A 23,265-nucleotide genomic window follows, 5' to 3' on the forward strand; every position below is an offset into this window, starting at 1 on the left:
TAACAGTTTTTAGGCATTTCTTACAAGATTTTTCCGATTTTTTTTGCACCATGCCTTTGCGCAAAATGTTCTTTGGGTATCAAATTTATTTGAACGTAAAATTATTGCACAGAAATCGTTAATTTTCGCATCAAACTTTGCCTCTTCAACCCATCGTATCTCGAAAAATTGAAGACATGGATTTTTTTTAACATTTTTCCGGTGATCTATGGCATTGTCCGATGATACAGTTTCACGGTGGTGCGTCACTTTCGGGACACCCTGTATACCTGCATTTAAGAGTAATAATAAATATTTGTGTCAACATAAAATTTATTTTAGCTTTTTCACATTCTGCTCTTGCAGCACTAAAAAGCGAGCCTTTAATAAAGAACCTGCTAGGTATTTTAGTATATTTTGTATTCAAGCTGTTGTACTAGTCAGTAGTTCTCATTTCTGTCCTTTTTTTGATTTTGCAGGAATTGTAGGCGAGTGGTAATCCAAATTGAAACGCTGTTTTCCAACATCAAGAAATCTGAATTTTTGGAATCACTGGGCTTAAATTCCTACCTACAGCCACAACAATGTTGCAGACAGGTAGTTGAGAATTTACGTGAGGATTGCAGTAAACATGTCGCTACTTTTGTTAAACAAAATACTTCCGAACGGCTTAAACTGCGACAGCTTCGGTTTACAAGAAGATAAATAACATAATTTTATATTTTATGTTAAAATTTTTGTAGGTTCCAGGTGTTACGCCATCTACACCTATAAACAACAGAACTGGAACCAAAAAGCTCTAAAATATTTCTGGCCCAAGTCATTTACGAACCAATTTGTAATGCATGGGAAAAAATTTGAAGTTGCTGCCATTGCAGACTTGAAAGAAATAGGCTTTGTAATTTCAGAAAAATATCCATGTTGTTTAAAAATTTAAATAATAATGAACAAAATAGAACCGAATCAGTACATTCTTTTCTTACTAGATTTTTCCAGACTCGAGCTCGTGTTTTAAATGCAATTTCTCTTAAACATAGAGGTGATGCAAATTGACAAGGTAGATTGGACTCAATTCGCGAGATGGCTTTACAACGATGAATTTTTTATTTATCGGACGAAATTTCCACGGCTCTTGCACTTTAAGAAGCTTTACTAGAAGAAAAACATTTACAAGTTCAAAAAATTAGCAATTTTAACTCAGTAAAAATTTGTAACTTTTGTAAAAAACCTGGTCATCTACTTAAAGACTGTCGAACAAGAAAAAAAGACAACGATAACAATGTAAATTTCAGTAATCAAAATGCACCCAGCGCGAGCAATCAAATTCCAAATCAAAACAAAACATAATTATTGCAAAAAGTCTGGACATTAAATTTAAGAATATCGAAAACGCGAATATGACAATAACAAAAAACGACAGAATCAAACTACAACTTCCCAAGCCGATGTACATTTAAATTCCTTACAGTCCCAGGTGACCTGTGGACTCACTCTAAATCTTAAATCGGCAAGAAGTCGAAACAAAAATCTAAATGTTTGCAAATCATTATTAATAATAATAATCATGAGACTGAAAATAATCGAATCAAGAACCTCAATAATCATTGTAAACTAAAAATAGAAAACGTCTTCTTATCGCATAATGACAGTGCCTGTTATTCATCGGTTAATCACTGGTATTTGTAGACACTGAGGCAAGTGTAAGCCTAATTAAAGTAGACAAATTACGAAAACTAAAAGGTGTTTTTTTATCATCCTCAAAGTTTCGTTGATCGGTTTGAGAGCAAAAAGTCAAAATCTATTACGAAAAATCTGTATGAAAACTTAAAGATCTGCCATTTCCTTTACAACACAGTTTTACTTCAAATGTTGTCAACAATAACTGCTATTATCCTCCACCTCGTTCAGAGACAATAGTTGCAGCGAACATTCTAAATAAAAATATTTCAGAAGGTCTAACTCCTGAAATCAAAATTCTTGACGATGTCTATCTTGCTAAGGCAATTCTAAAAGTTAATGAAAATGGTAAAGCATTAACCACAATTCTTAATTCCTCTGATAAAATAATCAAAATCGAGAAAATCGACTTAGTATTAGAGGAATTCGACAGTCATGCTTGTTTTACGATAAACAAACACTGTAAACAAAAGCGAAAATTAAAAAAAAAAAATGGATCCATTGCAAACCAATTTACGATTGGAACACTTAAATCCAGAAGAGAAATCTACACTCATGGATTTCTGTAAATCATATGACGATATGACGATATCTTTTGTCTTCCGGGTTATAGCTTAACGCATACCGAAACGGTTCAACACGAAATAATAACAACGAATGTTAAACCGATTTCATCCAAAATCTATGTTATCCAAAAGCTCACGAAATCGAAGTTGAAAATCAAATAAATAAAATGTTAAAAGACAATATAATCAGACCATCAACGAGTCCATACAACAGCCCACTTTAGGTTGTGCCTAGAACAAGAACAGACACTTCTAGTAAACGTAAATGCCGCATTGTAACAAATTATACAGTTCAACAAAAAAATATTTTTTTGTTGCCCTAAACATTTCTGCAGATTTCTGTTTCCAAAATCATAGTTTTCGACAGCAATAATTTGGATGAACTTCGGTATGCGAACCTCAAACTTTAAAAGTTCGATAAAGCCCTAGAAACCGAGATGAACAACTCCTTTGCCAGTCATTACTTCAACATTTTCGGATTCTCGATCGCGGTGCTTTTCGTTCTCGATGTCATATTTTCTATCGAGATACTGCTGCGATTGCACCTGGATCCCTTGTGTCGGACGCTTTCTCCCAAAAAAATGTTTTGGAAAACTTCTGTCAAACTTTTGGGTACCTCGAAATAGAGGTGACTCCATAGCACTGTCTGTCCACACCGGAGAACGTTTTGAAACAACCACAAGTCCAGATGTTCCAATAGAAGAAAACAACGAACAAACGCTTGTTGTTAGTAATTCTTATAATTTGCGATCAAGAAATAGTAGTTTATCTAAATTGTAAAATTTGTAGGTATATCAAAACTCTTAGGGAGGAAGAGTGTTAATAATCATTAATCGCATATTATGTGTATATAATTTTATCTTTAAAATTAAAGACGATTTTGGGGATGGACACAAGTGTACCAGACCGTGTATGTGAGGAAAAACTTTCAAATAACGAAGCAACTGTTCAGCCATTTATTGATGAACTAGATCATGCAATAAGAAGTTTAGGTCTAGTACCACACCAAATTTACAATGCTAATAAGTCAGCTTTGTTTTGGAAATTGTTGCCCGATAAAACCCTTGTTGCTTCAACAGAAAAGACTGCACCAGGAAGAAAAACAACGAAAGAAAAAAATTACTTTTTTAGCATATTATAGTACCGATGGTAGTCATAGACTAAAACTTCTTGTCATTGGAAAAGCCAAAAATCCAAGATGTTTTAAAAATGCTACTCTACCCGTTCATTATAAAGCGACTGCTAATGCATGGATAACTTGGGTAGATTTTAAGGAATTGTTTGAGGAATGCTTTATTCCCCAAGTCAAAAAGTTTTTGAAACAAGAAAATTTACCACAGAAAGCAGTTCTTCTTATTGATAATGCAACTAGTCATAGTGATGAAATGGTTGGTGATGGTAAACATTTTCTAGTAAAATTTCTCCCTCCAATTACAACTGCGTTGATGCAACCAATAGATCAAAATGCCATTCGTTTGACAAAATTGTTCTGCACGAAACGTTTTCTTTCTAAAATTTTAATGCTGAAATGAAATGTTTGAAAACTATGAATTTGAAAACAGCGGTATGTTTGCTCCAAATTTCTTGAGGGCTTCGACTACTTTACAAAAATGTTGTAAAAAATTGTAAAGTTTGACAACAATGTTAAAAAGGAGAAGTAGAAGAAGATGACGATTCCAATGATAGAATCCCTTTAAGCATTTTAGGGGAAAGACTGACTTCAGCAGCTGGAGAAATTGATGAACTTTCAGCAATGTTTGGTGATCCGGCGGATACTGCCTTAGATGCTGGTGAAGTAATCGACTGGATTGTTGACAATGGAAGGCTAATCAAGACTCAAAAAGAAGAAGAAAAAAAAAGATAGTAAAAATAAGAACAATAAAAAAACTGTGGAACAAGTCAAAAATAAGGAAGCTTTTAAATGCCTTAATACTGTGCTAAATTGGGCATCTCAAAACAACGTTCACTTAACCGATGTTTATGGCACTTCAAAGGTTAAAAAAAATGCCTTTGAAAATTTTCAACGCAATAAGCGACAGTCAATAATTACAAATTTTTTTCAAACTTGTAAAATGAACAACTTGTCTTACTACAAAAGTAAATATGTATGTACTCTTTAAAAAAAAAAGCATTGAAAATTATTAATACTCAGTAATTCGGATTATTCCAGAGTCCGGCTCGGTTTAAATTGATTCGGATTATCGAGTCTACTGTATAAGCAGGGAAAATTTCGGTATCTTCGTAATTAACCATAACAACACCATCACACCCCTTCTGACTAGTGTCATATTCTTGAGGTAGTATAGACATACCATGTCCTTGACAACAAGCATCAATTAACTCAAACAGCAGAATCTGAAATCTGCAGTGTTTAACAAGTTCCAATAATCCAATATTTTTTCCCAATAAAGAGGAGAAATTTTACCTATATTTGTTTCCGTCTTTTATAAAATGTTCCAATAAAACCATTCGCCATTAACCATCCCAGCGCACCTCACTTCTACCAGAGTCGACAAACATCGTAAAATTTAAAATTTTCTTCTTATGCTGTTTTGAGCTTTTCGAAGTAATGGACAGTGCGCTACAACCGAGTTTTTATCAAAACTTACAAAAAGTTTTAAATTTGATTTAATCATTCGCATACGTTTTCCTACCTTATTATTTTAGACTGTTTTGTGATCAATCTACATCTGCATTTTTGACGAAAGGCATTTTTTCACGTTTACTATAGGAATTTTTTATTATTTTTCATTGATTTTTCATTACAAAAGGCTGCCGGAATAATATTAGCATGGAAAGTTTATTGAATTGGGACAAAGACAGTTATGAAATTTTGTGCTCTGAACTTAAATTAAAATTTTCCAAAAAGAATCGGGTGTATGTCTACATGATTATTAAACGTAAATTTAAAGTTCAGGTCAATGTTGAAAATACAGAAGTCGGTCGCGTTGCAATTCGTTCATTGAATTCGAAGTTAAATCACGTACCATTGGAAAGAAAATTTTGAAAGTAAAGTTGATGCTTGCGTAGAAAGCCCAGAACTAAAGTAATATCAATTTTCATATGATAAAAAGTATATTTCTAAATTCCATTTCGTTAACGTAGAATTTTGTGCAATAAGAAACATAGTAGAAAATGTCGAGGTCATGCGAAAATATATGTTAGATACGTCATTCCAAAGTTAGAAATGATTCAAAACACAATTTCGCGACGTAAACTAGATTTTTTATTAACTTTAAAAGGATTGTCATAGTTGAATGTCACAAAAAGGGGCCAATTTAGATGTCTTACTTGTCGATTTCAGTTTTACCATTGTGTCATCTATGTGTTTCGGTTTTAACGAGATGACATTATTTTCGTATTTACACGCAACCTTCAGATTTCTTACTGATAAAAGCACTTGCTCTGATTTTAGTCACATAACGTGCATTAGAAATTGCTGTTCACATTACATAAAAATGATTTCGCGCCAACTTTCAAAAACAAAGATACGTAAAAATAAACAGAAGATCATTTTGGACATCGTCGGGTTAATGATTCAAGCATCAAATTTAGCGGATTTAAAAGAATATTGTTACGTTGGCCGAAAATTTTAAAACTCACTCACAGGAAAGTAGGCAATTTTGTTATAAGTAATGAAAAGCGCTCGTTGACATGGAAACACTTTTGCTGCCTAGGCAGAAAAAGTACTTTTTGTGACGGCTACTATTTGAGACTTACATTTTGTATGGCACTTGCACGATCTTAACTTTGAAACTCTTTGAAACCAATATTTTTCACAGTAAATGTCATCAATGACAACTACATGCATAGCCATCCATGTTTTTAGTTCAACTTGCGTTCACTCATTGTCGGTCGTAGAACTGAATTTAACGTTAGGAAAAAAACTAGTATTTGTTATTTGGCCGAAAAGTGGCTTAGCTGTCTCGCAATTTTGCATACGCTCGGCTACGTTGCACTTTAACTATAACAAAATCTACTATTATTCCACTTTACAAAACTTCCAATAACTTAATTATTTACATCCTTCCTATCCTATTGTCTTATGCGTTAAAAGGTAAAACAATATTTACTGAAGAAGTTATATCTTTAATAGGCATAAATGAACACGCAGTAAAAACATTCGGTTATACGGAAGAACCGATCAAATTTTATATTGTATAGTTCGTACAGTGAGAGCTTGAATGACAGAAAAGTCACTAAATCTACGCAATAAAAAGTGTACCATACGCGCGAAATTTAAAATCACAAAATAACCCCAAGTTACTGACAACTTTGTCAACCCATTTCGCGTAGGAATTTATTGTTTTTAGTGTATTTTGTAGCATAATTTGCTGCCAACCTATATGTTAATATATGTTAATGTCCCAATATCTCACCGGATATACTATACAAGACTCTTTTCCGGCACCACGTGATGGCATTCTAGGTAAACCGTTGTTAAAGCAAGTTAACCTAAATCTAAATCTTGGCGAATAAACAATTTTTGATCATTCTAATCTCTTGTTCAAACAATATCGCAATCAAAAATTCAAGCTCCTGAAGCTCTCACAAGTGCCTCCAACGCCAATGTTAAAGAAAATGAAGAATTTAAAATACCTCCGCGATGCGAAAAACTTTTCAAAATTCAATTGAATGTATCAGATGGAGATTACATCATTCAAGTCAAGTCACTCAAATTCAATTTTAAATGCCGAATCAATAATTAAATGGGAGAACAAGAAATCTGTCATAACACTTCTTAATTCAGGTGAATCTGAAGTAAAACTCAAAGACTTAAAAATTATATTGAAACCTCTTCATCAGTTTAATTGCTTCAATTTTAATCAGTTTCGAGATGAAGAGGAAAATATAGGAAATCACCAACGCGTTTTAGATAATTTGCGATTAACACTGACTGAAAGCTATTGCATATTGCATAGCAAGAAAATAAAAGGCTATTTCAATTTCCTAGGCAACAGCACCGTAATGTCAGCCTGATAAATGGACAACAGTACTCTCTATTTTTCGTCTTAACTCGATTATCTTTTGCCCTACAAATTTTTTGTTTTCAAATTTTGGTTTCGTACGGCTGTCTGGATGTGCCTGTTTTCTCTGAGAAACAAAGTTTTAGAACAGCCTGTATGTTGGAATCTATGTTGATGATAGTATTGTAGTCGGGAAGACATTGAAAAGTTTTTGGAATCAATGAGAGAAGAGTTCAAGATTACTGTTGGTAACTTGGCATGTCTTATAGGTATAATTATTACACTTCATAAAAATGGGTCAATCACTGTAAACCAATCTATATATGTCAAAGATATTATTAATAAATTTATTTATTTTTTAATAACAATGACTAAACTTTGACACAATATGCCATTTCGTTATTTCAGTTATGAATTTATTCGTGGAAATTATCTTAAATTATGAAGGCGACTATTACCCTTGTGTTTTCACAATAGATCAAGCCATTGTGCTTTTAAACGATGCCTTATTTTATTACGATAATCATTTATAAAAGTAACAAATATAATAAAATCGCATTTTCATTATTTTTGTAGATCCTGATGAGGTGCATCACTTTATAATGTCACATATTCTAAACGTGGAGGGTAATGATGACGTTGCTACAACCGTTAAGCAAAGCCTCAGGGTGCACAAATGGTTTGAACCTCAAAAAAACCTAGTAAAAACGACAATGAAGTGACTGCTTACTTTTTGAGACTGAGAGAGAAATACTCTAAAACCATTCAATGTCAGACGAACAAACAAGTCCCAGATCTGGACAAAAATTGCTGGCGAACTAAATGATGTAGGGTTTTACGTTAAAGAATGGCAGATACAATATTGAGAACTGCAGATTAAATTTTGCAAATCTTCAAAAACAATATTTGGCTCATTTACAGGGTGTCCCAGAACTCATGACCCATAGAGAAAGGAAGGTGCCGACAGCAATACAGACAGTAAATTAATTAAGTTTAATAGTATTCGAGAAAGGATACAAAATTAAAAACCAATCCCAGAAGCCTATTCTACAGGAGTAAAATTTCCAAGGCAACGAGAGTCTAATGTTTCTCTGACCAATGAGTGATAGTATGTGTTCACACTAACCGATTTTTAAATACTGCTCTGCTTTAAGATTGGCTACCGTTTTTTTTGTCTTAACTCAATTATATTTATTATTTTGTTACGAAATTTTGGTTCAGAATTGTTTCCTCCACAAGCCTTTTTTCTCTAGGTCATGAGTTCTGGGACACCCTGTATGTACAACCGAGGTGTCATCCGCAGGAGATTTCTGGTGTACACACCTATGAAAATGTCTATATTTCATAGAATTTTGCCTTAAGACGTCAGATAATTTCGCAGGATGTCAGAGGATGTCAATGAAGTTCGACGGGAAACATCGCATGCACACTGTAGTACTTGGAACAAAAAAAACCCAGACATAACCTACAATCTTATTTGTAAGACACCATTTACTTTGAATAGCTCATTTCAAGGTCATAATTCGTCAAAATTTTGAGACTTTAAGACAAATTTACACATTGGATTGTATATTTAAAGGTTATATTTAAAGGTATTTTGACAAACAAGAACTTGTTCGTTGTACGATTCAGCACATAAATCCCCTTAAATTTATCGCAAAGGTTTTATCTATTTTCCTAGTTAACAATAGCAATTTTTGCGTTTTTGTTCATGTTATTGAACTTTTCCTCTTTCTTGTGCAAAACATGATTCTTTAACAAAAGTTGATAGTTTTTTTAATAAAATAACCCTTTTAACTACGCTAATAGAAACACGCAGCAAGCCTAAAAGCTGGGGCTTTAGAATCAACATAAAATTCAAATAGAAATGAATTCAAAGATCCAGGACTTGGCAAGTCATTGGATACAAAAAAAATGGGCTATAAGATATAGTCTTGTTGTTGGTGAAAAAATGCGATAACTGAGTGTTTGGTGCCTCGAGAAAAAAACATTCTTCCGCCTTTGCACATAAAGTTATTATTAAAATGTTATTCCTTTGTCATTTTTTTGTAAAATGGAAAATAAACTTTTTTTCCCTCTTGTGAACCCACAATCTGGGGACATACTGTGTACTGTTGTCTGTGGGCAAAAACCGTCGTGTTGAACCGACAGTTTTACCCACAGACCTCGGTTTTTCCGACCGTTTCGTTCCAACCGTCGAAACCGTCGTGCAAGAACGAGGTTTGTGGGGCCCTTTAAGGGTGGTACTGCCATAAAAACGTTAGAAGAATTGGAACCGTATATAATTTAATTTAATTTTTAGGAGGCTATGATATTTCTCTTAGGAGAATATATTTGGACTTTCTAAATTATATTTTACCTTATTTTACGTTTTTAAATAAGGAAATGCATTCAGAAAAACCTAAAATACATATTAAAACATAAATATGGTAGAGTCGTAACCGTAACTAAAAGTTTCTACAATATTTACTTAAAAGAAGATTGTATTGTGTGATTCATTAAATTTCCATTCGCAGTTGGGTTTGAGAACAAAACTCATGTCGTAACTAACACAATTACAGTAGTTTCGACTTAATATTTGCGAGATTTGCTAGTTATCGAACAAGAAGTCAACGCACGTCCAAAATACACGACCTACCTAGAATGGAAATTTAATGAATCACACGATATTATCTGTACAGGAATAGAAAATAGTGCAAAAATCTCGGAATTGTTTATGAATAGATAATATCTGCTTGGGACCTACTGTGACAGAGATATCTTTCTTTAAAACTTATTTCTTTATAAATTAATCTCAAATTACTACCAGTGATTTAATTAAATATTTGAACTTTTTAACTTAATAATTGCATAATAGGGTTACCTCAGCAGTTAATTTAAATTTAATAATAACTAGTTGTTATTATTTCTACCAAAATAGAAGAGGTCATGTGCGTTATTGTTGTTAATATTGTCAAGAAGTTTATTGAATTGAAACAAAGACAGTTTTAAAATTTTGTGTTCTGAACTTAAATTAAAATTTTCCAAAAAGAATCGGATATATATATCTACATGATTATACAACGTAAATTTAAAGTTGAGGTCAATGTTGAAAATATAGAAGTCTGTCGCGTTGCAACTTGTTCATTGAATTCGGAGTTGAATCACGTAAAATTGGAAAATTCTGAGGAGGAAATTGAAAGTAAAGTTGAAAGTAGAAAGTCCAGAACTAATGTTAAATCCATTTTCATATGATACAAAGTTTATTTCAAAATTCCGTTTCGTTAACGTAGAATTTTGTGCATCAGGAGACATAGTAGAAAATGCCAAGGTCATGTGAAAATATTTGTTAGATGCTTTGCCCTAAGAAGGAATATCATGCGTTATTTCGTTGAAAGGATTACGTTTACGGAAACAAATAACTGGACCACTTTCTGTTCAAAACGCGAAATGTAAACATACTAATTGTAAAAAGTTTAGGATAGAAACTTTAGATTTGCCAAATTCGAGGTTACTTAAAATTATTTTTAAAAGCGATATCAAGGACGAACGTCATGAAGGAGAGAAGTTTTCGTACCAATTAAAAAGTGCCCAAACGAGTCACGACATGTCACGTGTGATCTCCATCATTGGTAGCGGATGGTAATTATCAAAATGTTAGATCATTATCGGTTTATCAAAAAGCGCGTTCGGAAGCGATGGCAGAAGGCGATTTTCAACAAAACGTACACTTACACTTATTATTGCGTCATTTTGATGCTACCGGTTCGGTTGTTAGAAAATTAGAGTTTTGTGCAAAAAAGATTTATTACTATAAAGGGTTGGGCAACACTTGTGTCCACCCCTAAAATCGTCTTTACTTTTAAAGATAAAATTTCGAAACTTTGCATACGCTCATAGTTGACAAAGCTCTAGAAGCTGGCGCAAAAATTTGTTTTTTTATCACGGTTTGGTTGGCGTCGCGACGCCTAAGAAGTATAATTTTTAGCGATTTTTGAGTTTTTACGGAAATATTCGCAAATTCAATTTTTTTTCAACATAACTATGATACAAATATCTGAGTTTTTATTTTAAATCTAATGCAAATTGTGTTTAAAATTTGCGAAAAAAACGCTGTTTTATAAAGTTAGTTTTCAAATTTATGACAACGCAGTGGCAAACTACGTTTACACCAAAATTTCACAAGTCACTTCATTCATTCTTATAAAGGTTAATTTTGATTAACACGGGCATGTTGCACTTTATGGACACCAGATCGCGTTAATTAACATCGACAAAGCGACAATTTCACCAAGTAAGACTATTGTTACAATCTAAAGCGAGCCAAAGGATAGATGCCATTTGTGACACAAGATGCTGACAGATGGGTGTAAACGTAGTTCACAACTTTGACGTAATGAAATTGGAAAGTAACTTGATAAAACAGCATTTTTTTCTCAAATTTTGAAGACAATTTGCATTGAATCTAAAATAACAACTGAGATATTTTTAACATATTTATATCAAAAAAATATAAATTAAGGGTTGATATCACAAACACTCACAATTAACTAAAAATTACATTTTTAAGGCGTCGCGCCGCCAAAACTATCAGTGATAAAAAACAAATTTTTGCGTCAGTTTCTAGAGCTTTGTCAACTATGAGTGTATGCAAATTTTCAAAATTGTAACTTTAAAATTAAAGACGATTTTGGGGGTGGACACAAGTGTTGCCGGACCCTGTATAGGCACATTAAAATTAAGCGGCATTGTCATTCCATTGTTAGAAATGATTAGTTCAAAACATGATTCCGCGACGTTATCTAAATTTTTTATTAATTTTAAAAGGTTTGTCACTGTTGAAGGTCACAAAAAGTGGCCAATTTTAGATCTCTTAGAAGTCGATTTCAGTTTTGCCATCGTGTCATCTTTGTGTTTCGGTTTTAACGAGATGACATTATTTTCGTATTTACACGCTACCTTCAGATTTCTTACTGATAAAAGCACTTGCTCTGATTTTAGTCACATAACATGCATTAGAAATTGCTGTTCACATTACAGAAAAATGATTTCGCGCCAACTTTTAAAATCAAAGATACGTAAAAATGAACAAAAGATCATCGCGTTAATGATCCAAGCATCAAATTTAACAGATTTAGAAGAATATTTCAGAATAACCTGCGTAATTTAGTTATCACAAGTTAAGGATGAAAATTTTGAAGCGGTCAATAAAAAACTAATTTCAATTATTTCGCGATTTTCTTCGGCTTCGGATTTGGAAAAAGAATGCGATATTATTAAGGACGAAAATTTCGATGATTTCGACGTTGAGCGTGCACACAAATTTTGCAGAATCGCCTTTCTTTCAATTCTTTTTTCGCGGGTATTTAAAAGAACAAGATCAAATTAACGAAAACCTTCGGAAAAACGTCGGGGGTTTCCTATTAACTCATTTCATTCCTTACCGTTCATTAACTATTTATTACGTAGATGCATGCCGTTCGCATCCTTGTGAACGGCCATTCTTACGCCTTTAATTGAATTTAGAAATAAAATAGCGCCATTAAAATTTAGTAATGCGAATGTAGAATACTGGTTCAAAATAGTAAAACAGCAACTGCTTCACGGTAATACTAATCTACAAATAGGTAGATTTGTTTCCATTTTGAAAGAAAACATTTTCTAGGATTTAAAGCCGCCGAATTAAATACTGCGAAAGTAAGAAACGGATTTTTTTCAAAACTGCTGAAACACGCCAAGAAATCGATAATCCATTGGACGAAGAAAAATGGACAAAAAGAAAACAGCGAAAATTAAAAACGCATTTTGAAACTCCTCATTTAAGGCAGCTATATAATATTAAAAATACAAAACCTTTCCTTCATCAACCGTGGACAAACCTGCACAATTTTTCATTTATGATCCTTTCGGTTTTACTTCCGAATGGATTGTTTTTGAATAGTGAATATTACTTATCAACTTCTTCGATTTCATACGTTGTCGATTCGTTTCCTTTGGAAAATAATAGCACTATTCCGTTACGTAGTAATGATTACGAGACTCTCTTACCAATTCATAACGCGTTTTACCAAATAATTAAAACCTACAGAAAGATATATTTCCGACTACGTCATAAATTCGTTGGCGCAAACTTTTTTGGCATCAAGAGGTGACTTTTTATATTTCGATACGATAACGATCGCACTTATTTCCAGCAAGGGAGGAAGACGATCGTCGGAAAGGAAATTAATACAATCATGGCAAAATTTCAATTTGGTCATCATTCCATTCAATGTCCGGAACGCCCATTTTGTTCTTTTCGTGCTGGATATTCGTTCCAAAGTTGTTTTTTATATCGATCCACAAGGAATTCGGAACAACGCAGATGAAAATCGATACGAAAAAAACGTCAAATTAAACGCGAGAAAATGGTCCTTGCAACAATTTAGTTACCATCCCGTTCAAAACGACGGCGACGCCCATAATTGCGGTATATTCGTGATTTATTATATTACAATAGTATCGCGTTTAAATAAAATGGCTGATTTTGAAAATTCATACTCGCAACCGTTTGATGTCCAAGATTTTAAAACGTGTTATTCATCGCTTCCGCACCAATATTTAATAAATGCTTAATTATTAAATGTATAAACTGCCATAGATCGCTTCACGAAGACAAATGCGCTGCCCCATTTGTTGATAAAAATCGTTATCGGTGTTCATTGTGTAATTCATTAGGAGCGGAAAACATTTTTGAAAATATTCGGGTTTCACCAAAAGTACGTTTAACAGTCGTGAACAAAACATTTTTAAATATAAGAAATATTTAGATTCCATGTATGTAGAGAAACATTTTAATCGAGTTTGCGAAAGATATTGGAATTTTCGGCAAGATCATTTAAAATGGGGTATGTTTACGCGTTTCGTTTATCTCAAGGACGCTACCACTATTTTTAACATTTTCAAAAATAAATATTCTGACCAGTCCCCCAAAATCGTCTTTATTTTTGGAGATAAAATTTTGAAAATTTGCATACACTTATAGTTGACAAAGCTCTAGAAGCTGACAAAGCAAACATTTGTAGTTTGGTAGTTTGACTAAAACAAGAGTTCCAGCTGTTTGTGAACTAACCATAGGAAAACAATAAAACTGTATTTTTATCTTTACACTGCATTATTGAACTTAAGCCATAGACCACAGGAAAAATGTTTAAAAAAAACTCCTATATTAATACAGATTTCTGTACCAGGAGCAACTACCTATATCACGTTCATATGCATTTGTTATACAGAATCAGAAGCAAAGATTTGTTTTTTATCACCAATAATTTTGTCGTCGCGACGTAAATTTTAGCCATTTTTGAAGCATAGTGAAACCAAACGCTAATTGATTTTTTTTAATACATATGTATAAATGTGTTAAACATATCTCCTCAGTTGTCATTTCAGATTTAATTTAAATTGCTTTTAATTTAAAATTGAAAGAAAAATGCGTTTTTATCAAATTAGTCAAAATTGGAAACTACGCGTATACCGAACCATCCTTTAGTTCTATTTAGATTGTAACAAAAGCCTTACAATCTCAAATGCCTTCAGACAAATAAATGAAGTGATTTGTGAAATTTGGAATAAATGTAGTTTGCAAGTGTTTCGTCATGATGTTGAAGTCAAGCGTTTTTTCTTAAACCACAATTTGCATAAAATTTAAAATAAAAACCGAGACTTTTTATCACAGTTATGTTAAAAAAAGAGTTAGCGAGTGTTTCCACTAAAACTCTAAATTTCCCCATCTGGTCGGTTCTAAGTAAAATTACCGCTAAAGGGTGTTGTAAAATGAGCAAACACAAGGGACGCCGCGTTGAAGCAATTCTTCAGTTTGAAACGAAACCTTAATAAAAACCATAAACTTAATTGCGCTTACCAGGAATTATAAAAGAATAAAAACCATAAACTTAAATGCGCTTACCAGGAATTATAAAAGAATAAAAACACCCTCGGACAAATGGTGTCGGTTCCCAAAAAGGATTAGGTTTTTCCAACGGCGATACCTGCCACACCATGCGGTGTTCAAAAAAACGCCGGAAGGCCCGAAAATTCGTGTAATGCATCTTTTAAATTCTCAAACGGGATTAGCCTTATTGACGAGTTCATGACTGGACCCACGTTACAAGACCTCATTTCAATTCTATGTCGATTTCGAACTCACTAGGTAGTCTTATCTGCCGATATTAAAAAAAATGTATCGGATGATCTTAATCGAACCCAAAGACACGAATTTCAACGAATCTTCTCCAAACAACCATAGCCAAGTTTACAATCTAACCACCCTAACGTACGGGACTTCTTGCGCCCCTTTTATAGCCGTCCAAGTTCTAAACAAATTAGCTAACGAAAATCAAGACAATTAGCAAGAGCAAGTGCTCAACAGAGATTATAACCTTTTGATAGACGCGATATTGGCAGAAGAAGTGTCAGCAATAAAACGGGACGTCAGCGATATCTTAAAATCCGGTGCATTCAAGATCACCAAGTGGGCGTCAAATTCGTGCAAAAATATTGAAGCCCCGGATGTTGACTTGCATAAATTCGAAGACTCAAAAATATTAGGTCAATATGAAAGTTGTTCGAACGACTTACATATTAAAATACAACATCAACATCGCAACAATTATTATTAACTGTCAATTAAATCAAAAAAATATGCTCCTACTTACCGCTTATAAATCTGGAAATTTCTTGTTTCTACATTATTACTCATGTAGCGGTAAATGTACGTATTTCCACATTGCACACAACTATTTATGTCAGTTTAAAATGATTTAGAATCACAAACACTACAAAATTAGTAACAAATGATTCAGTTTTGAAGATCAGCATGCTTCCGACATCACGCGTGCTTTTTCCGAACAGCTGATCTCAATCTTAGATGAAGGAGTAAATAGATAGCCCACTCTATAGTAAATTTTCGGAAATGACGCGCGGAGGCGACATCTATAAAAAAGTCACAGAAGTTTTACTTATTCCCGAAGACACAAACCAGCTACCTTAGCTAAGACACGAACCACTGTGGGCATTTTTTCACTGGTTGTAATAAGTTAATTTCAATTGAAAACGCTATTTCAATGTAACATATTTATTATGCAATTATACATAGAAACATAAATAACAATAAATACCCAACATATAAATATATTTATATTACAACGATTCATAAGCATACCTATTATTTTGTAGTACTCGCGACGTTGAAAATGTATGTTTCAATAACGATTGCAGAAGCAAAATTTCACAAGAGTGTCCCCAAACATTGATGTTTAAGATGTTGGAATGTTTTCACTTAAAAAGAGCTGAATTTTCAATATTCCACATACTCTTCATAAAGGTTTCTTGAATTGTGTTGAACTCAATTCTGGTTGTTGCATCTTTTCTATTGTATCTAAAATACAATTATTTGTAATATTAACTAAAGTTTAACAATGTTAAATTTACCAAATAATTTTTCTGAAGTGTTGCAAGTTGGTGCATCTCTGGTAAAAAATGAGAATAGCTGGTCTCTTTATTAGACTCCAGTGTAAATAATTCTACAAATTAATAAATAATTGAAATATGCATATACATTTTAGATTAATAATACTCACCGATCTTGGCTTGGTATTAAATATGGTCATTCCTGAACTAATTATTAAATAAATTCAGTTCTATTGCAACAACAAAACAAGATGACCAGTCTAACTTTAACCATTCTTATAAACTTCAACACTACAACTGAAGAAAACTCGAGAAAAAACTAAAAACTTAAAATTCAACACAACACATGTTAAAACTTTCCGTTGAACAAAACATAAACATTGTATTTGTTTCTCTTTTTGAATTATATGCATCCTCCTCAATTAAGGTAAATTAGAAATCTGTATTCTTTCATCATCAAAATTGCAAAACTTATGTGACTTAAACACAGAGTCCGCCACCGTCGATCAATCTCCACAAGGTACCACAAGGGTCTATAGAGTGACGCCCCCGTGATCTCAATTGTGAACTGTGTAATGTGTGAAGTTGGCGGGGAACTAGTTTATGCGGTAGCCGTGGCGACGCTAGTTGTCAAGTCCAGTGGTTCTCAAAATACAATCCGAGAACACCACCGCCAATAGATGGCGCTGCGGAACTGTCAAAGCTACAGTGACTTTATTTAGAACAGTGGCGACACGGGAATGCGTCATTTTTGATTGGTTGTTACGGTCACGTGGTAAAAATCGCCATTTTGGAGCGAACTCTCGTTGTTTACATTGAACGCCCGTAAGCTTTCTGTGTGATTTTAAAGCTATTTATTGTTTGTCACGGTGCAAAGTGAGCGAAATTCATTAATTGGAAGACTTATTAATTACATGCGAGTGAGTGTATTTGTGAAAAGTCATCCCTTTCGCTTAAAACGGTAGTATAAAAACGTACTAGAGGTTATGAGTTTGGAACTTCATTTGTTTATAGTCAGTTTAATTGTACGAAAATGCCGGGATGTGCTGCTGTGTGATGTTCCAATTCTGCAAAAAAGAGGTTTTTGATGAAACGCTTCCCAACAGACCCAAAAAGGCGAAAAGAATTGGTCATCAAAATGAAGCGAGACAACCAAAGATTGGTTTAAGTTTGTGTGAGGTAAAGTTTCTTGTTTTTCTTTATTGAACAACAGCATGTGACAATTTAAATAATGACTAAAAAATTGTAGGTTCATTTCGCTCCCGAAATGAGGGAGAAAACACGTGTAGATGGGACACGAAAACTGAAAGCAAATGCAGTACCTTCAATATTCAGTTTTACTTCAACTACATCTAGAACACGAAAGCCTCCCTAAATACGTAAAATGAAAACTCCAAGTCATCCACATGAGCAAAATTTGAGAATTGAAGGTGGTTATTGTGTAATTAATATCTAATTGTTATCAAAGTTATGTACCTATTTGTATTTTTTACAGATGAACCTGGAACATCAGGTTTCAATTTCAGAACAAGTAGAGACACTTGAAATAGGTCCAATTTTTAGAACTTTCTCAAAGTTCACAATGATCAAACGTTTGAAAGAGAATACTTTTTTTGTAACGAAGCAACGTTTTGTTTTTTTATAGAAATGGAATCTATCTTCCAAAAGTACATGGATCATATTCAATGTCAAAATGTTGCTATTAAAGATTTTTACATTGAAAAAATGTTACAAATTTCTTTTAGTCTTCCCAATTGTTATAAACTAAAAAATAAATTAATTACTAGGTTTGTAACAATTAGATAAAGATAAACATTTAACTAAAACACATGCTAGCAAATCGGTGGCAGGTCATGTCATAAAGTAGTTTTTTTGTAGCTTACAAAGGTTCAATTTTATACATGTTCAAGATTTAACGCATAAGTTATGTTTACAATACTCATTAATACCAGCAAACTTACTGGTAATAGTAATAGTCTGAAAAAGCTAATCAAAACCAAACAGTATTAAATAATAAGTTTGTTGCAACTTAATAATGTATCTGTTTTTGGACATTTGGATATTCACTGCTTAAGTTTTCTTAGCAGGAGGTGTCAGGATTTTCTCACCTCAAAAAAAACCACCCCTAATTCAAATATTAAGCACACCCCTGTTTAGAAGTGAATTTTTTACTTCAAAAATATAAAAATCATGATTCAATCGGTTTCCGCGCCTTAATTTTTGTCGGGGGCAATGCAGCAGGAATGCAGCAGAGGATTACGCCAAATGATTAGCTAATAACATAATTACACAAGTTCCAATGTTTCCAGTCACAAACTGATCAAATACTCTGCATTTATGGCTTTAAAAATTGATTTGTGCTGTGAACTATCGCTGTTGATCAAATGTTATTTGAGGTTTTATTTTATATATTTATTAAGTTAAGTTGCTATTTTTTTATGTATTTTTAGGAAAATCAATAAACTTTTTATTTCCCCTAAAGGCAGATTTAATTTTGCACTTGTATTGTTGGATATTTTGCATTTAAAGACAACATACATTTAAATTCCCGCCAACAATTAGCTCCATCGTGGCGGATGGGCGGAGCTAAACTGCCTCGTGTCGCCACTGTTCTGAATAAAGTCACTGTAGTCAAAGCATCTGAGAAAACAAATAAACAAAACCTTGTTTTTATGTCCGCGTGTTGTAGTCTGATTCTGTAAACGATGTCTTCTTCCATAAAAGTTTCTTTACTAGATCTCATTACCTACATTGGACAGAAATTTAGGCCGGTCGAAGGAGGCGGGACACATTATTATGTGCGGTTTTGACGCCAAAATGAATGTGCGCAGTCTCTATCTGCCAACCTCGGTTTTAAAATCGGCGCCACATGAAATAATATTCGACCTTTGTATGAAGTGAATAAAAAACAAATTAAGTAAATAAATAAAATAATCGGATATATTGTTATAGGATATATTGTAAAGCCGGTCAGTCGGGATATTGCAAACATATTATCGGAACTTTAATTTATGTAAATAGGTAAGGTTTTTTGATTAACTCATGTTACGATGCTTTAGTTGCCTCTTTTCTTTAAACATGAAGAATTACAAGGTGTTTATAAATGTTTCTAGCATCAATGGCTTCGGAATTCCTGTCGTACACTATTTTGCCGATTTGTTTCCATAGTGAATATAACTATTTTGAAATTTATTTATACTGTTACTTACTTCAATGACGTCTTGTTACGGTTTTGTGTCCAAGTTTTTCATTTTCTGATTGTAAACCACAACTAGAAAAGTTTATTTCTCAAAACTTACTTTGCTTCATGTTTGAGGTTAACAGCAAATGTCAGTTGACAAATCGAAACACACATTTGTAATAAGCGGCACATTTCTTTGACATTTCATAACCACCGTTGATGCTAGAAACATTTATAAACACGTTGTAGAACAACTGAGTTGTACTGACTTATCTCAGGCATGGGGTAAGACCAAGGAAGAGGTGGCTGAAATCTATTCTGGCGGTCCAATTTCTAAATTTTGCCAAGAAACGGATTACGTTGGCAACATACCAAAGTTGTCCTAAAATTGCCCAGGAAAATTTTAATGATTAATGAAAATACATAATAATTTTACTCTTTCTAGATAAAATAACAAGTGCTCTTCATAAATTTCTACATCCAGAAAAAAAGAGAAAGTACAGAAATCCAAAGGTGTATTAAGTTCCATGTTTATAATATGGCAACATCAAGCCCTTGCAACTTTTCAAATTTGTATTTCACTCCCTTATTGTTTGTTTTCTTTTTCTGCTGCTTGTTTCTATTGTTTCAGGTTTACATTGTCTGATTATGAAGAAGGCACAATTTTTAGAGCTATTGCAGATAAGACCGATAATTCTCCAACAATAAAGGCAATGACGTATCCAATGGTTTCAAAAAATAGTTGCAAAGAACTATTAAAGAAACTTGCAAATGAAAATAATGACAGAATTTTACCAAAAATCCGACGCATGGAAAGAGGAAAGGAGACTTAGAATAACAGGTTTATAATTTATAAACAAGATTGTTATTTAGCACAATTTAAGGCGGCGGTTTACCTCCAGAAAAATGTGTGTTTTAAGGCTTCACAAAATTCGATATTACCCTGTTGTTTGTGAAAAAAATCGGTTCAAATTTTGTGAAACTGCAGTTAAGGTAGTAATTAATGTCGGGACGTTGAGTTTTTTGAAAAAAAGTAATGACAGTATGATAAAAAAATTATTAAAAATCGTTAAATTTGACCAAGTTTACAACTAAATATCTCAGGAAATAACATGCCTTTTGTAAAAAACTCTTCGTCCCGACACAGAACCATCCTTTAACAAAAAAAATATCATGTTCGTTCTACTGTTATTCTTTTTATAATCATGTAGGAGCTAATTTAAATGAAGCCTGGGTCGTCCAAATTGTAGATAAATTGCGTACATCTTAGGTTGAAACCAACCCTCGGTGACCACCATAGTGGGGACAAAAATAACATGTGCCCGGGTGGTGAGATGAACGAAACTGTACGATAATAAACGACTAACTTTCTTTCTTTTGCCGATTTGGTCTCAGGCATTCGGAATCGACTTGATGTGGATTCAAATTTTACTATTTCAGGATCTAGAGTTTATTCGATATTTACATTTGCTAAAAAAGATCAGTGGGATAAAAAAAGCCATCGACTATTTTTTTCCAAAAGAGTTTACCTCTAAATATACCAACCGTAATCAATCAAGTATAAAGCAGAAGCTTTAAAGGTTTATGAGCAAACTTCCAAGTGCCAAGTTTATAAACCCCATTTTGTAATTTGTAAAAAGTTTCCATGGCTAGGAGTCATTGTAGAAGACGGAAACCCATCCATTTTGTTGGAGATAAAATGTTCCTATGCAGGTATGTATAACATGCATTCTTACAATAAAATTATTAAAAAATTGTGGTGAATTTTGATTTAGAATTTGCCAAAATATTAATTGAAAATGTCTATGATAAATACTTAAAAAAATTATTCATGTATTTTGTGAAAATAAAGTTTAATAAATGTATAATGTACAGTACAACAACGCACATCAAATATAAAATTTGGTAATATTGCATTAGAAATTGCCTACATTTTACAAACAACTTATCCTTAACTTATCCCTAAAACATACCCAAAAACTGTCTAAATGTCTAAATATTAAAGAATTATCTACATATGTACATTAAATCTATAAATGTGCGAATGGAGGAAGTGTCAACTTTTTATAACTCTTTTTGTAATCTTGGTAACCATCAAATTGTACGAAATTGCAGTTTGCGTTCCGCACATTTTTTACATTGTTCAAAAAACAATCAGTTAAAATCAATATTTAGGCATGTCACTTTAACATGATAACATAATTAATTGAAAGGTTCAGAGGAAAAATGGACCCCTACTGTTTGAGTTCAATTAGAAATGCACACATTTGAAATTTTATTGACAGATTGGATCCCTTGCTATGAACACATCCGCAATCTCAGTTGCGAATATATTTTTTTCGAGTTTGCCGCTTTAATAGGTCCATTAAAGTACTCAATTTGGAGTCGTTTATAGTTATCTATAAAACAACTCAAAGTAGGAAATTTTGTTTTTCAAGAATTGGCAGAACTAATTAGTCTGGCTGTCACCTGTTTCCTGTCAAGTTCTTGGTCAATTTGGTTTTTACGATTCGTGTTTAATAAATTGCCGCATGAATAAAAAATATATGAATATAATTGAATTGTCCTTTGCGGCCTATAATAATTGTACCTAAATATAATAGATATTTATTTGCTGTGAGGTTAGGTTACGTTATGTCAAAATTCAATGACAGTGAAACTCAATAAATGTCAAATTTTAAATTAAATTTGAAAATCAAGTGGCAAGTCGTGGTTGCAAAACCATTATCAATCGGGTAACACGAAAACTTTTAGAATTGGAAAATTTAAATTTTTCATTAAAAAAGGGTGCAAATTCGAAAAAATAGTATAAAGGACTTGTTTTATAATGTTTTATAATGCCATACAAAACTCGTCTACGGCTCGTTTTGTACATCGGGAACTCGTGCACCAAATTGGCCATTATAAAACACGTTCTTTAATATACTATTTTCTATTTCGCGTTCATAACGAAGATATTTCGATACGCGTTTGAGCGTATTTCGGTATCGTAATGGACCAATCCCGTGCCAATATTTCCAGGAGCATATATTTTTCTAAATAAAATTCAAATTGCGAAACCCAAAAGTCACGTCTCGACATGATGCGACTACAAGTTAGAGTAAAAATCAGTGCGGAACAATTTTACGCTACATTAAAAATCACCGAAGAAGAGATTTTGAAAGCGATGAATGTTTTAAAACTGATGTATATTTTATATATCTGTCTGTTTGAGTAATAAGTGTAAAAGGTATTTAAATAAAAACGTTCTAGGTGAATTGCCTTTCAGTTGTGGGAGGGACGACTGTCCGAAACGTGGTACAAAATATTATGAGATTCTTCTTATCCGACAGAATGTCGTCAAAAATATACTAGGCGGAGCATGACAAGTTATCATATGAAACAAAGTTATGCCAGGCTGTGCAAGGTGAGTCGACCTGTTAGATCTTCATTTATAAAATGTAATTTATTGTTAAACTAATTTGAACTT

General features: G+C 33.0%; 1 long non-coding RNA gene across 1 annotated transcript; it reads right to left on the reverse strand.

Moving 5' to 3' along the window:
• Positions 1 to 16,552: 16,552 nt before the first annotated feature.
• LOC148170677 (uncharacterized) lies at positions 16,553 to 16,875 on the reverse strand. Its single transcript, XR_015770362.1, has 3 exons — positions 16,786 to 16,875; positions 16,637 to 16,728; positions 16,553 to 16,583 (listed from the first exon to the last, which is right to left on the reverse strand). It is a non-coding gene; the product is annotated as an uncharacterized LOC148170677 (long non-coding RNA).
• Positions 16,876 to 23,265: the final 6,390 nt, after the last annotated feature.

Source organism: Gnatocerus cornutus, chromosome 7 (genome assembly GCF_029298725.1).
Source record: "Gnatocerus cornutus isolate USDA-ARS CGAHR chromosome 7, icGnaCorn1.1, whole genome shotgun sequence".
NCBI classification, from domain to species: domain Eukaryota; kingdom Metazoa; phylum Arthropoda; class Insecta; order Coleoptera; family Tenebrionidae; genus Gnatocerus; species Gnatocerus cornutus.